This window comes from Tursiops truncatus, chromosome 1 (assembly GCF_011762595.2).
Source record: "Tursiops truncatus isolate mTurTru1 chromosome 1, mTurTru1.mat.Y, whole genome shotgun sequence".
NCBI classification, from domain to species: domain Eukaryota; kingdom Metazoa; phylum Chordata; class Mammalia; order Artiodactyla; family Delphinidae; genus Tursiops; species Tursiops truncatus.
This window is the reverse complement of record NC_047034.1, coordinates 167,233,100-167,249,560: the sequence shown is the minus strand read 5'-3', so window position 1 is coordinate 167,249,560 and position 16,461 is coordinate 167,233,100.

Below are 16,461 nucleotides of genomic sequence, written 5' to 3'. Positions count from 1 at the left end.
CGTCCCTGGGAACCTCTGCAAACAAATCTCCCCATTCTCTCCTCTTCCCCCAACTCAGTCCGGGGTGCTGAGCCCCACAGACTGACTGACGGGCCATGGGGAAGGGAAAAGGGAGGGAGGGGGAGCTGGGAGGTTCAGGGCCAGGTCCTGCAGGTGTGAGGCAGCCCTAGGGTTTGAGCCCCAGCCCCACCCCTGCCCAGAACTAGGCCCCCCCTCCCCCTCCCCACTCATTCTGCATGCAGTACACCAAAGTGGTTAAAAATGGAGTCAGACAGCCCTTAATTCAAATCTCAGCTCCAGCCACACACCAGCTGGGTGACCTTGGGCAGACTGCTTACCCTCTCTGAGCCTCAGTGGGCCTAATGACAGTTGTTCTGAGGATTAAATAAGACAGATCCATGAAAAGTGCTTAGCGCAGGGCCCAGCATACTGTAAGTACTCAGTTAACGCCCCCCACCTGCACCCTATCACTCAGCCTCCATTCTGCTTCTCCCCTGCCAGGAACGCTCCTGCATTGCTAAGCCAGCCAGCCAGCTCCCACCCTGGCTAACACAGGGCAGACCCCAGTGGTGCAGCTGGGAGCAAGGGCAGGGGACAGGTCCCAGGTTTCTCTGCCCCTCAGAGGACCACGGAGGGCCACACCTCTCCAGCTAGGGCGGTCTGGGGCCCTGCCCGGTGACTGGGACAGGTGAAGGCTTTGTCCCAGGGGCTCTGTGCAGTCCTGTTTCCGGAGGCTTGAAGCCCTGGGAGAGGGACCGTAAGGGCACACCTATACACCTGGAAAAGCTCCCACATCTCAGGCGGAGGCAGGTGGTAAATAGGGCCAGGCTGGAGCCCACCTACCCAGAGCCTCAGCCCCATGGCCTCTCTCTGGACCCTCAAGGTCGGGACATGGCACCAGGGTGGGAGGCGTGCCTGCCATCAGCCTCGTTCTGGCAATCCCTCACAGGTTAATGAGGGGTCCCACTTTTGAAACGGAGGAATTGGGGCTGCCCCAACAGTTCTGGCCCTGAGATTGCAAGCAGAGAGAAATTCCCAAGGTCACCCTCCACCCACCCCCAAAAGTCCCAACTCAGAGGAGTGGGGTCTTGGAAAGGGCTGCCCTCTGAGCTGGGATGGGGGTGTCTTTCTCTTCCAGACTTGGGGTGGAGAACTCAGGAGCAGAGCAGAGGGCTGGACCCACATGCCTCACCTGTCCACTCCCCCAACAGCCTGGCTGTGGCAGCCATGTGGCTCCTGTGGCCCTGAAGGTCACGGCCTCTCTGGCCACTCAGGAGCCTGTTTTCACCCACTGTCCCCCGCAAATTGCAGCAGCCCCAGATTCTCAAGGGAGCCTGGGGAACATGTAGTTGCAAGAAACAGCACAATTCCCCCAGAGATACGACACACCTGAGGATCATACAGCACGGTCACCAGCTCCACCTCACTGGAGCCACATTGCAAAGGCAGAAACTGCACCCACCCATTGCACAGATGGAAAGGGAGGCTCAGAGGGGCTGGCGACTTGCCCAAGATCACACAGCTATTGGGATGAGGGCAGAGGGGGACATGGGTCTCCTGATTTCCAGCACAGATGGTCGCCCCCTCCTTTCCTGACTGCTTGGTGCCTTGGCCCTCTTTCCTGTCCCTGGGATGGAAGATGCTGGACCTCTCTCCTTTGCATACAGAGGGAAAATGAGACCCAGGGAAACGGGCAATGGAGCCACACTTACACAGCAGGAGCAGGGCAGAGAACCGGGCCAGGCTAATTCCTACCCAAGGCCTGCCCACAGAAGACTCAGCCACTCTCTCCAATGGGTTTCCCATTGGCTTGCAGGGAAAATTCCTCAGCCTGGCATTCAAGGTCCTTAATAAACTGGCTCCAACTCACCCCCTACACACACCTTCCAGTGAAGCCAAACCAGTGCCCTGATTGCCACCTTTCATGCTGTAGTGGTCACGCCACCAGAAATATCTTCACTCCTCCTTCCACTCGTAGTGACTCCACTCATAGCCACCATGACCATTTATTGACCACCTACTATGTGCCAGGCACTGACTCCCCAAGGGGGAAAGCTACCCATCTCATGTGACAAGAGTAATGCCAACTGCCTTGGAAATGTGAGGTTATGGAAACAATTCCCACTGCCCCTAAAACATTGAATAAAAGGCTTATTTTTTCTTGCTGTCATAAAATATTTGAAGTTTCTTTTTTTAAGATTTTTCTCCATATTTTTCTGGTGTTTGTTTTTTCTTCTGTGCATTCATATCTCTGAGTGCAGCTCTATGTTTTTCAAAGCAGCTCCCAGCCACCATGTCTGATCTGCACAAAAAACACTCTCAGGTAGGCAGGCAAACAAGGGCTTATCATCCCTATTCTATGGAGAAGGAAATGAGGCACAGAGAGAGTGAGTGACTTATCCAAAGTCACACAGCAGAAACTGGATTCCTGACAACTCCCAGCCCATCTCCTCTGAGTCCCCAACAAATGGCCACAATGAGCTGGAAACTGCCCTGGGTATTTGCCTACATTAATCTTAACCCTCAAAACAACCCCATCAGGTACATAGAGTGGGTGATCCCCACTTTACAGATAAAGAAACAGAGGCTCAGAGAGATGGAGTAATGGGTCCCAAGTTGTGCAGTTAGTCAGTGGCAAAGTCGGATTTTTAACTCAGGCTTTCTTCCAAAAGGGGACCCCAGGGAGGGTGGCCCCACGCTGGCAGAAGCATTTACTAGAGGAGTGGGTGGGTCATTTGACCTCTTTGAGCCTTACCTCCTCATCTGAGACATGGCCACAGTAGCACCACACCGGGCTGTGGCAGGGACCGAAGGATGCCACACCCAGCTCATGTCTGTTTCACCTGTGTCTATTACTGTCCCTGGGACACACTACACACTCGATAAATGCTTCCTGAGTGTGCCGACGAGGGCCCTACCATTGTGCCAGCACACAGCGGGGGCACCACAGAGTTGACTCCTTTCTTCCAGTGGGGAAGGCTGGTATCCCAGCGGAACCTCCCTGTTTTGGGGTGTCTCCCCACCAGCACCCCTCTGCTTCTTCTTCCTTCCTCTCTGAGTCACTGCCTGCAAGTACCAGTCTGCAGCCCTAAAAATAGAGCACATATGGGGGCATAAAAATACTCACAGATGTAAACTACAGCAGCAGGCCCCCCGCCCTCAGGTCCCCCTCTGTTGACCCCAGGGTGGTCGCCCCAGGAAATCCCTGGACTGGCAACCCCTGCTTGGCCTAGTGTGGACCCAGAGTTTTCCATCTACCGGAAGTCCTTAGCCAGGGGCCCCCTCTTGCCCCACGCTGCCCAGCAGAGCCAAACTTCCTTTCCTCATTGGCACAGAGCTGCCACCTCACACCTCACACTCCCTAGCCAGGCCAAGCTGCCTCCCAGAGCTGGAGATGGGCCCAGAGAGGGGAGATGACTTCCCCGGGCCACACGGCCAGCAAGAGGCAGGGCCAGGCCTGGATTCAGAACTAGCGCCCTGGCAAGCCCAGGGTGAGCATCCGAGTGAGAACGGCAAAGTCCGGAGCCCCTCGCTGCCCTCCACCTACCACGTCTGCCCTGCAGAAGACATCTGAGCCCCCAGAAGCACCTCTCAGCAGCTGCCTCCCAGCGATGCCAGGCTCTCAGAGGCAGAGCCAGGGTGCCAGGGCCCAGGCAGGCAGAGGTTCTGCCGAGGGAGGAGGTGGGTAGAGGAGAACTCTGAGGTTTCCCCTCCCTGCACACCAGCTGGCCCCCAGCCTCGCTGGGAGGGCAAAGCAGAAACCAGGACTTGGCAAGGTCTCCCGGAAAAGTGGCAAATGAAAGGGAACCCCCGGGCTGCTTGGAGCCTGGGCTTGGGGGTGTCCTGTTTTGGGAGGGGCCTGAGGAACAGCACCTCCAGGGGCAGCAAAGGGGCAGCCGAGGGAGACGCTTCTCTGGCCACCTGGCAGGTATATGTCTGGGGGGAAGGTGGGCAGGAGAGGAAGGTCCACTGATGGGTAACCACAGGTAGTTTCCCAGGATTCTCAGGGTCAGCCAACCTGGGTTCATGTGAACCAAAAAACAGGGAAGAAGGTGAGGGTGAGGCTTTGCTGGGAGCGGCCAGAGGGGCCTCTGCCACCCCCTGCTGGGGTGGTGCTGAGTTCGTGTCCCCCGCACAGGAAGCTGATGTAATGCATGCGTGTGTGCACCCATGGCGGCCTGGGTGTGGGTGGGTGCATGGGCCTATCTGCCAGGTTCACTTCCAAGGGTGCGGGGCTTCCTTGTGCTCCTTCCTGGGTGTGCGTCATGTGCGTGCCCTGGAGGAGGTAATGGAGGCCGTTATCAGCCCCATGAGGGCTTTGGAGGCGCCTCTTCTTCCTGCCAACACCCTCCTCCTCTGTGTGCACACAGCGTCTGGGTGGCAGGTCTCTCCGCTTGCGGTATTGGTCAGAGTTAGAGGCGGGGGTCTTGGCCTGAGTGTGCGGTGCGTTCCTGTGTCTGGCTCCCGGGGTGTCTGTGAATCGGAGCGTGTTTGCCTCTGTGTCTGGCTGTGCACGGGTCTTGGTTGTTTGTGCAGCCGTGTGGCTGCTCAGCGGTGTCTGACGGCCAGGACAAAGGCCTCCACAGACAGACAGGTGGCGTGGAAGGCAGACCTGCCCCAGGAGTCCTCAAAGGGCCTCTCGGCTCCGGAACAGGACAGCCGGCAGGGGTGGGGCCTGGTGAGAGGGAGGTGGAGCGGGGCCTCAGGGTTCCCTTACCCCGGGCTTGTGCTGACCCAGCTGGGGGCCTGAGGCCAGAGCAGCAGAGACGCCCGAGCCAAAAAGGAGACCGCCTGCATTTCAAGAGGCCGAAGGAAGAATCCTTCTTGTCTCACAGGGGCGGAGGGTGGATAGAGAGGGGTCTCTGGAGACCCCTGCCAGGCAGGCACCCGGGGCAGAGAGGAGAGCAGAGGGCTTTGCCCAAGGAAGGCTGGGAGCTGGGAAGGTCCCAGGGAGGGAAGACACACCATCATGGCCGTGGGCAGAGGCAGCAAAGCAAGCACGGGGCTCTGGGAAGGGAGAAGGTCTGAGCTCTGGACCCTGAAGAGAGGTAAAGTCCTACTCAACCTGACCCAGCTTCCCACCTCCATCCCAGAGGCACCCTCCCCCCTCCCCCCCCCCCCCGCACCCCAGGCCGCACAGGAGAGCAGGTCACCTGTGAACCACTCTACCTTGTCACTGACCCTATCTCCACCCCACCACTGTGGAGATCCGTCTGGACCAGGAGCCAGAGAACTGATTCTCGGCCAGCCAAAGGTGACTCTGTGACCTTGGAAAGTTCAGTCAGCCTCTATGAGCCTCAGTTTCCTCATCTGTGCAATGGACACTCCAGTTCGCCTCCCAGAAACACTGCTGTGGATAAGGAAGGCTCTCTGCCACTTGAGGATTAATCGTGACCCTGGAATCCTTTCCAAGGCCATTAAGGTACCCCTCTGCTTCCCCAGACCCTCCAGCTGCCAGGGGGTCTCAGAGAGACGCAGGTCCCGGATAGAGGAATGGGGGCCATCTTGGGGCCAGCTGGGCATGACTGCCACCTGCCCCACTCAGCCGCTGCCCTCTCCCTGTCCAGGGGCCCCTTTGGCTGATTCCCCTCTCGTTAGCTAGGAAACTCAGGGCCGCCCACCCCCTTGCCCTGGCCCAGCTTCTTCCTCCAGACACCCTCGGGAAAGAGGGACCACCACCCTCTAGCAGGCAGGGTGGACTAGGAACCTGGGGAGGAAAGGCTGCCTCCTTCCCTCATCTCCCCTCTGCGCGTCTCTCCTGCTCTGTCCTGACCCAGCTCCTCCCAGTCTCCCTCCTGCTGGCCTCTGACTTTGGAGAGGAAGGGGGATGAAGCACGGGGACAGATGCCAATGTGCTATGTGTGAAGGGAGGGGTGTCCTTCTTGATTCCACCCCCAGGCCTGTGGTAGGACCCCGACAAAAACTAGGGGTCACGCACAGGTCGGGGTCTAACCACCATGGAGGGAGGGAGCTCACGTCCTGAGCTGGTGTCTGTGTGTGTGCGTGCATGTGTGAACACAACGGATCTTCCCGAAGCCCAGGCACCCCACGGCTGGCACCAAAGCGTCTGCGGGTCGCAGGGACCGCCCTGTGGATTCCCACCGAGTCCTCAGATCCTGCGGAGCCGTGGGGGGGGGGGGGGCAACGAGGGGGCGTCCGACTGCGTGACGCGGGGGTGCCCTGTTCCGCGGCGGGTCGGGGACGAGGCTGGGGGGGATGCGCGCTGTCCCTGGGGAAGCAAGGACATCACTGCCCCCTCGGTTCAGGGTCGCTGGACCCCCACTTCCTTCCTCTGAGGACCGCAGTGCCTCCTCCTGGTGGGTGTCGGGGCCGGGCCCCTCCCCAGAAATCGAGAGAACGCGCCCGTTTCTTCGCGCCCCCTCCTCAGGGTGAGTCCAACACGGAACCCCCACCCACGCAGGGGGGTGGGACCCGAGCCCACCCCCCCCTCCCGAGCCTCGGCCTCGGCCCACCCCGGAGGCAGGGGTCTGAGCCGCCCCCCCATCCCCCGCCCGCAGCGCGGCCAAAGCCAGCCTGCGCCCCCAGCCCCCGGGTCCCCGCCCGTTGCCCGCACCCTCCTGCCCGGCCCGCCCGCGCTGGGTCTTGGCTGCCGGCCGAGGGGAGCCCGGGCCACCTCCGTCCCTTCCCCTCCCAGGGCCGCCGCCCGGGCGGGGCGGACTCACCCGCGGGCCTGGGCCGGGGCTTCCTGGGCTCGGCGCTCCGGAGCCCGCGGCAGCCGCTGCAGCTCTGGTCGGACGCGGCTCGGCGTTCGCCGCCGCCGCCGCAGTTCGGGGGGGGTGGGGGGCGGCGTCACGTGACCGCGGAGCCTCCTTCCCGGCGCGCTCCCCCTTCACTGCGGAGCCAGAGCTGGAGCCGCGGGCTCGGCGGAGGCCCCCACTCGGCCGCCTGCCACAGCAGGTCCCGGAGGCGGGCGCTCTGCGCCCCATTTTACAGGTCGGGTAACTGAGAACCGGAGAGGGCAAGGACCGGCTCAAGGTTACACGGCTAAACTGGCAGGGCCGGGCGAGGACCCAGCGGTCCAGCCGACTGTCCCTGCTCCAAGGGGAGAGGGGCAACTTCTACGACAAGTGGGGTCGACGGGAAAGTGGGGGACACGCCCTGGGCCCGCGAGTCTGCAGGGGCGGAGAGGAAGGAAAAGGCGGCCAGGTTTAGCTGGGTGAGGAAGCTGTACCCCCGCAGCACGTCCTCCGCGCCCGGGCGCTTCGCGTGCCTCCTGGCAGCGCGGCCGCGCGCTGGCCCCCCAGCCGGTTAGCGGCTCTCCGACATCCTCCGGGGACTAGGTAGCTCTCTTCTTACTCCCAACCTAACCGGGGAACGGGGGTGGCGAACCTCAGGCCACGCGCTCGAAAGGAGAAGTAGAGGGAAGGCTGCAGGAGAAAGGTGGGGTGAGGGCATGAGTGAAAACCCAGGCACGAAGGGGCCTCAGACATCACCTTAACCTGCCCTCTGAGGCCCAGAGAGGGGAAGAGACTTGCCCAAGGTCACAATCAAGTGAGCAGCAGCAATGCCATGGACCCTTGAGCGGCTCCTGGGCTCCTCTCCCCACTGGACTCCCCTCCAAGGAGCAACCACCCTAGATGAACAGAGAAAACAGGCAGTGTGCCTGCAAGGCCGGAGCTGTCGGGGACCACGGGTGAGGCTGTGGTTGGTAGGCCCACGTCACACAGAACGCTGATTTTAGAGGCCATCTTTACACCTCTGGTTCTCACGCCCTCGCTCTAATAACTGGAGAAACTGAGGTCGCAAAAGGGGTAGAGAAAAACCTCCATCTCATCTACCCTCCAAGGTCAGCGAGTCCAGGAGGCCCACTTCACAGGCAAGATTTAGGGAAGATTCAAGTCTTGTATTCATTTACTCACCGTATTTGTTGAGCGCCTGCTGTGTGCTTAACAAGGGACCGTCACTTCCACGGTCCCCATTCCCCCCTCTATCTTCCCAGCCATGGGGATTCATTTCATTAAGGAAAAGACCTGGGGCCTTCAACAATGCTTCTATCAGCCTCTGGACAATCGGAGCCTTTCAAGCCTGAGTTTTCAGTCCCACAGGGGTTGGGACCAGGGCCATGTTTCCCTGCCAAGGCTCTCACCTCAACCAACAGAGATTAGAATTAAGGGGGAGTAGCAGGCCATTCCTCACCCTCATCCCACCGCCTGAAAATGTGAAAAGGCAGAGGGGATGTAGGGATGGGGCATGCATTCTTTCCCGTCCTTCTGTGTCTCGTCCGCAGGCACCCCCCAGCCAGGGATGGGAAAGAGTTCCCAGCCCAGGGCTTCTCAAACTTCTAAGAGCACAGGAGTGGCCTGATCCAGATTCAGTGGGTCTGGGGCCTGGGCTTCTGCATTTCTAAGAAAGCTTCACAGCATTGCCGGTGCTCTGGGGCCACAGATAACATTTTGAATAGTGCTGGCAGAACAAGGCCTTCAGGGCAGAAGAAACAAAACTGCAGGGGCTCCGAGAGCAGCACCTGCTCACGCTGGGCCCCCCACCCCCACCCCGGGGGGCGTCTGATTTCCTGCCTAAGCAGCAGGCCTGAGCCTGGATCCTTCTCAGGATGCGCCAGGGCTTTATAGTTTGGTTCAAAGCTGTAGTTAAGAGGGAAGAAGTTGAATGAGACTGGTCAAGGTACTTCTGGGGATGGCGCAGAAGGGATTTCACAGTGCAGCAATTGCCCCAGACTGGTGTGTCGTACAGGACACTGGTCCTGAGAGATGCTTGGTGAAGTAAAACTGTATTTGGGAAACACTGGTTGAAAACCCAAAGCCCTTCCAGGGCAGCACGCACTGGGCTAATCTGCCTACAGCAAGGCTGGGCTCACACATCTCAGGAAGGGCACACACACTCCAGGGTTCTCTGAAGCACGACATCTCCTCCCATCCTCTGTCTTTTTTGTGAACTGGGCTGGATGGATCCTTGAATTCAGTTCCCATCAAAATTCCGGTGCCTCTTCAGCTTCTCCAACTACTCGCCCAAAAAGCCCTCTTCCCCTCCATGCTGTGAGACAGAGACCATGGGCTTCCAACTCTGGCCAGGAAAGCACTGCTGGTGGTACCATTCCAGACTGGACTCCAGAGTGAAGCCAAAGTGCCTCACATGAGCCGCAGCAAGGGGCCCGATGGAGGCAGAGGAGGTGCGGAAACAAACTAAGTGAGGAGTTGCAGCTGTGATCTTTCGTGGTCTGGACCAGCAAACTCCAAGGTCTCCAAGGGCCTGTGGTCCTATGGGCACCGAGGGACTGAATGTACCCAATCCTGGCTGAATAGGTCAAGAAACGAAAGCACTTCTGTGCCAGGCCTCTATTTCTTCTTTATTAACCAAGGAGCTCTTCAATTACAGCACTTTCCTCTTTACAGAAAACCTCAGTACAAGAGGCTTATAATCTCTCCTGTGTCCTGGGGGGCAGCATGCTGAGACTCTCAAGGGCCCTGGGGAGAAGGCAGCCAGCACGTGCCGTAGGGCTGGGCACAGAGCCTGGCATGGAGCCTGGGTATTAAAGGGAAGATTGAATGAAGGCCCTGGAGCTTCGCTTTCCCTGCCCTATTTCAATCCAAACCACTCAAGACTGACCACTCAAGCATGGCTGCCTCTGGGCACAAGCCTTCTCTTTTCCAAACACTTAATACATTGCGACCCAGCAACCGCCCCTGCCCTCCCTCCCCACTGCTGAAAAATGAAAGCTGGCTTCAAAAAATCTGACATCTAAGAAGGCTGGAGAGTGAAAACGTGGGTGGCACAGCTGTAAACTTGGAATAATGCACGAGGGAGTCCGAAACTGGGAATGGAAATTACTCTCTGCCACCCTTCCCTGCCTGGCCAGATCGGAAAGACAGGGATGGGAACTGCCCAGTGGGAAAGGCAGAGGGAGAAAACCCCAAAGTGGTGCGTCCCCAAGGTGTGTTGTCCGCAGAACACTGAGCCAGGTCTAGGAGGGGCTGGTGAAGAGGAGGGTGGGCTGCAGGGATGGCTGGGAAGAAAGTTCCGCTCCAGTGAGAACAAGACCGATGAGGACTGAGAGTCAGTCAGCTCCAGGGCACATCCGTCAAGAAAGGTTCTGAGGACTCAGTGTCTCGGTGGGCTGCCATGCTGATGCCGGACACACAGCAGAGAGGATGCCACCCTGGGGGGACCCACTCTTGGATCACAACTGTGAACACAGCTAGGAAATCCCCATTTTGAGGACAAAGGAGACAAGCCTAAAGGTGGGGACAGCACTGGTCACACCAAAGTAATAGGAAACTCTCTCCCAGGAATCTTGCTGTTGCTGGACAAGAGCTTCCAGGGGGTCCTGAAGTGTTCATCCGGTTTTTCCTTGCTGAGAACATATGTGACACACTGCAGGACATAGGATGAATAAGATGGCCAGAGACCCTGCCCTCAGGGAGCTAGACCAGTCCAGCACTAATTAGGTTGATTCATTTTCTGGGATTTGGAGTGGTTTTAAATGCAGACGTAAGAGGCTTCCCAGGTGGCGCAGTGGTTAAGAATCTGCCTGCCAATGCAGGGGACATGGGTTCGAGCCCTGGCCTGGGAAGATCCCACATGCCGCGGAGCAACTAAGCCCGCACACCACAACTACTGAAGACCGCGCACCTAGATCCCGTGCTCCACAACAGAAGCCACCGCAGCGAGAAGCCCGCGGACCGCAAGGAAGAGTAGCCCCTGCTCACCACAACCAGAGAAAGCCCGCGTGCAGCAACAAAGACCCAACGCAGCCAAAAATAAAAATAAAAAATAAATTAAAAAAAAATAAAATAAATGCAGACATAAGATCCAGCACAGCCCTAACTCTGGCTCCCAGTTAAGACAAAAATAAGTGATTCACTCTAGTTCCAGAATTCTAGACAGTCTAGCACGACTTGAAGCCTCCTTCACCCAGAGCCAGTGCACGCTACAGATGGGAGAGGAGATGCAGCAGAAACTCCAAACATAAACCAATCAAAGAAATGACTCACATATAAAACAAGAGTCCTTAGAAGGTGGTCCAGTTGGGCAATTTCCCAAACGCACTCCCTGGACTTTGAGGTAGTGGGTGGCGGTAGGGGTGAAGAGATGAGGCCCTACTGCCTCCTTCCACCTAATTCCTGCTTGACAGTTTCTACACCCAACTTCCTTTTAGAGCGAACACTGAGGCACAAAGGGGGACACACTTATCCAGGACCATAAAAAGAGTTGGTAGCAGTTTAGTGTTCTCTCGGTTATGCCAGAGAATGGGGGGAGGGGAGACCAAGATCCAAGCTTGCAGAGGCCCACGTGCCAGCCGGCAACGTTTCAACCCAGGCAGCCGCTGCCCAGGCCTTCCTTGGGGTGTGTCCCCCACTTCCTGTGGCCCAGGGCCTGCCTCGCCTGGCAGCACTAACGCAGATCTGGAATTCATGCTGCCATTCCAGCTGCTGTTACGAGGCTGGTTCCCTCCCTGACCAAGAGCAATTTCACTTCAAAGGCCCTGGCCTTCGCAGTCCCAGCCAAATCCTTGAAAGCACGTCTTTTGTTTTTTCCCCTTTAAACATGTTGGGGAGAACAGATGATGCCCTCTGTTTGAGACCAATACAGTAATTATGTTGGACAAGCTCTCAGAACTGACTTCAGGGGGAATTCAGACAGTCTCATGAATGGCAAAGTGTGAACACACGGCACGAGAAGAGCCACCGCGTCACTGGTGCCCGTGGACGGAGCCCGTTTGGCAGCAGGATACATGTCTTTGGGAGACGTGGTCTTGCCTCCGCTGGGGGAGACACAGCCAGGGCTTAGTCCAGTAAAGAGTTGGTGCAGGTCCCAATTCTAAAGGCAGAACAATGTCACCTAGAAAAGGCCAGACAGGGCTTCCCTGGTGGTGCAGTGGTTAAGACTCCGTCTGCCAATGTAGGGGACACGGGCTCGGGCCCTGGTCCGGGAAGATCCCACATGCCGCGGAGCAGCTAAGCCCGTGTGCCACAATTACCGAGCCTGCGCTCTGGAGCCCGCGAGCCACAACTACTGAAGCCTAGAGCCCGTGCTCCGCAACAAGAGAAGCCACCGCAATGAGAAGCCCGCGCACTGCAACGAAGAGTGGCCCCCGCTCGTCGCAACTAGAGAAAGCCCACGTGCAGCAATGAAGACCCAACACGGCCAAAAATAATCAATAAAGAAATAAATAATAATAATAATTAAAAAGGCCAGACAACTCCTGGCAAGTTACAAAGATGACTTGATTCACAAGACCAATTCTGCAAACTCTTCCCAAAACCTAATGAGGCTCAGCAAAGATACCTCTTACCGTATGAACAAATGTCACTAACTTGTCAGAAACACATGCACTTTTTAAAAGTGCTGAATGTGATATGGTTGGCAGTACACTGCAATCATGTGATAAAGAGGGTCCTGTGGCTTATCTGCTGGGGAAGTTCCCGGAAGCACAAGAAATACCTGTTCCATGTACCCTACTCTTGAAAAATATTATTCACTAAATCTCAAGAAGTAAGTAAAGAATATAAAACACGATTCTCAGATCAGAGAGCAGCCTGAAGCACTGGCCGCAGCCTCCTGCTTTGCCCGGTGCCTGCACAGCCCGGCCTCTGAGGCTCACGGCACCTGTTCCTGATGTTCTTGGCAATGACAATCAAAACATTGGAAGCTGCCCCTCTGGGGCAGAACCTGCCTATCACAAAGACATAAATCTTCAATATGCATTCCAAACGCGTTCCAAATTCCTTTCAACATGACCCTGCAAATAAACACAGAATCAAGGCACCTTACTGTTTGGCCATTAGCTTCACTTTCCTTATGGGCCAAGAAGAAATACTTATATAACAGAATAATCAAACACACCTGTCCAGCCATCATTTTAACTCCAACGGCTTCCAGCATAACGTACGTCCTAAAGTTCTCAGGGAGGGGGTTCCAGGCAGCTTGGCTATGCAGTTACAAGACCTCTTTTTGAAGACTTGTGGGAAAGATTCCACAGCGTTTCGTCACAAAGGCTGAAGTCTAATTACAAAGAATCACGAAGTATTTTACCCCAACAGCGTTTATTATTGCATGATCCTCAGTGTGGGAGGGTGAACAAGGCAGCAAATACTGCTCTGTTCGAAGAGATAATTTGGAAACCAAGACAAAGCAAAGCTAAGCAACTTGGCTTAGTTAAAGGTAAATGGTGAGATTATCTGTAACACAGGTGACCCAACTTCTCAAACTAGCCCTTTCAACACTCGCCTACACAAGTATGAGCTATCTGAACAGCTAGCAGACTCCTCAGCCCAATTAACTCAAAAGCCAGATCTGAAAAAAACCCACAAATGTTTCGTATGTATGAGATGGAGGCGTTGTTTTCTACATCTACTACTTTTTTTTTTTGCGGGGGGGGGGGCTATGTTGGGTCTTCGTTGCTGTGCGCGGGCTTCCTCTAGTTACGGCAAGCGGGGACTACTCTTCATCGCGGTGCACAGGCTTCTCATTGCGGTGGCTTCTCTTGTTGCGGAGCTCGGGCTCTAGGCGCGTGGGCTTCAGTAGTTGTGGCGCACGGGCTGAGTTGCTCCGCGGCATGTGGGGTCTTCCCGGACCAGGGCTCGAACCCGTGTCCCCTCTTGGCAGGCAGACCCTTAACCACTGCACCAAGTCTCCCTACTAGACTTGGCTCTCAGGACTTGGCACAAAGCCGTTACTCAGTGAAGTATGTGAAACAAAGTGTTACCATTTTACAAATGTCTGTAATCTGTATTTTAGTGAATAAAGGATTCCACTCATGTCGATAATCAAATCCCCAGCCAATATTGGTATCTATGCATTGCCTGGATTTTGGGGGGTGGTAAATGGCTAGCTTTCAGAATCAGAAATACAGTTGTGACAAAACCCTGCACCTGGGGCGGGGATGCACAGGCCATAGGCAAAGGGGTAAGAATCTCCTTAAAATGAAAATGCTGGTTGTTCATGAGACTGAACTCTATTCACAGTCCCCTGTAACACTGAACAAGCTGAACGTCCAAATGCCAGAGAGAAAGGATGTGACACTCCTGCGCGATTCTATACCAGGAAAGGCAGGCTTCAATGCTCATTTCACCTCAGCAGTTTGTTCAGACAGAGATAACACCCTTTGGGTATTTAAAACAGGTTATTCAACCCTAGCATTCACTTCAAGTATTAACCAGGGTCTGATCAAGAAGCCCATGACCACACAGACCAACCAAATGGACATTTAAAGTAATAAAAAACTTGCTCTGGATTATGATGCCACAGAAACAAACATACATTTCTTTTAAATTGGGCAGAATGGTAACTGTAATTCTACACAATGAAGTTCATTAATACACAGATACTTATTGCCCCCAAGGAATGAAGACATCCCAACGGCGACCTATGTTTGAGGTGATGGCAACAATTCGTAGCAGAATGGCATGTTGTACACATCAGATTGGGGGTGAGGAATGGACAGAAATACAATGGGGATGGGGGGCAGGGGTGACTTCAAGCTTCGTTTTACCTTCCACAGAAGACTGTCTTTAAAAAACAAAACCACATGCATAAGAAACCTGACGGGAAGAGTCTCTGCACCTTGGTGCGGTCAAAGTCAAGGAGACAATTGATCTCCATCTATTAATACAGACAAGGCAAGAATTGATTTTAGGTTACATGTTGTACCTGTTTTCCCCGTACAAAGTGGTGAGGGCCACTAAATACACGTATACATGACTGTGTAACTCTGCCGACTGACCGTGGGCGGGAGAGGGCCCAGCCCAAGGCTTCCCAACAGGGGCGGCTTGCACATGCAGATTTAGTGGGTCTCAGGCCTGAAAACGTGCTTTTTTTTTTTTTGCGGTACACGGTGCCTCTCACTGTTGTGGCCTCTCCCGTTGCGGAGCACAGGCTCCGGACGCGCAGGCTCAGCGGCCATGGCTCACGGGCCCAGCCGCTCCGCGGCACATGGGATCTTCCCGGACCGGGGCACGAACCCGTGTCCCCTGCATCGGCAGGCGGACTCTCAACCACTGCGCCACCAGGGAAGCCCGAAAACGTGCATTTCTAATACAGCTTCGCAGTGCTGCTGGTACTGTGGGGCCACAGACGTCACTCTGAGCAGTGCAGTGCTGGTAGCACACGGTTAAGTCGTGGGGGCAGGAGACAGAACTGCTCGAGCATCACCTGCTCACACAGGGCCCACCCCGCTCCCACCACCTGTGCAGATCAATAAGGGAGCCAGTACTGGGTCATCAGCCTGAAAGACCTACCACAGGCTGTTATTTTGTACCACTGCATGAGGAAAAAAGAGACTCAGGTTACACATTTTAAAGCTGTTATTAACAGCAAACTGGGGAAATACATCAGATTTCTGGGTGACTACTGACATGCTTATGTCAATCCCCAGAAAGAAACTTCTCTGGACAAACAGCTTCTTTACCGGGAGGAGGAAGCAGCTGCATCACGTACTAAGTGAACTTGCACACAAGTCTTTACCCTTGGAAAGTAGTAGTTGCTTGGCATGTTATTATTTTATGTTCAGGTCCATTGGGGGGCGGGGGACTGCAGGTGTTGGGATCTAAAAATGAGGATTAGCTCACGACCTGGACCTCAAGTCCTTCCTTTCCCTTTGCTGACCTGAGGGTGGGGCCCACAGGTTCCTAGAATGGGTTGTGAGGGTCCTGTGTGCAGTGCACTCTCCCACACAGACTCATTAAACACCCCCTGCCTCCCCAGGGGGTACAGACTGAAGACACTGCAAACACAGAGGGGTAACTCAGGTAAGAAGTTGTAATCTTACCAAAAAGCCATAATTATTCTGATAAAAAGATCTATTCAAAGGGGATGCTGCCAAGGTTACTGGTCCTCAAATTGAAGCCTGACACCCCCATCCGGTATTTCAGTTTAAATTTTCAGAAAAGGGAGGGGTTAAAAAAAAAAAAAAAGCCCAGCAAAACCCAGGGCTAAATAAAGTGTTAGCAAAGGAGACGCCTGAGTCAGCATCTCGGCCGAAAAGTTGTACATACGTACTCAGAGGAAACAGTGAAACAAACTCCAGTCTTAATTCCTTTGAAAATCCTCCGATATTCTAACGAATCCTGCTTTGGTCACGTGTTGCTAACCAACAATCCTGAGCTGATGACAGGGCACACTCCACGTGAACATTTATTTTTCATTTTTGAACAATGTGATCTAAAAGATCCTTTCTGGGTGTTTCGGAAGAATGCTTTCAAAACAAGAAAAGTGAGATCCAAGAAATGGCGGACTTGGAGGATGGGCAGAAGAAACTTTATATAAGAACCGTGTTAGTTTCCAAATGTATTTCAGGCCATTTTACTCTTCAGATAAGGTGGTCAGACTTCTCAAAAGTGCAAGGTGTATTTGATTTCCCACTTTTTAATAACAGTAAAACCGGAGGATGCTATGACATGTAATACATTCGCCATCCTTTCTGAAATGCATGGAAATAAAAAGCCTTTGAAGACACCAGTGAGACACAATCCCTTGGCTCATTGC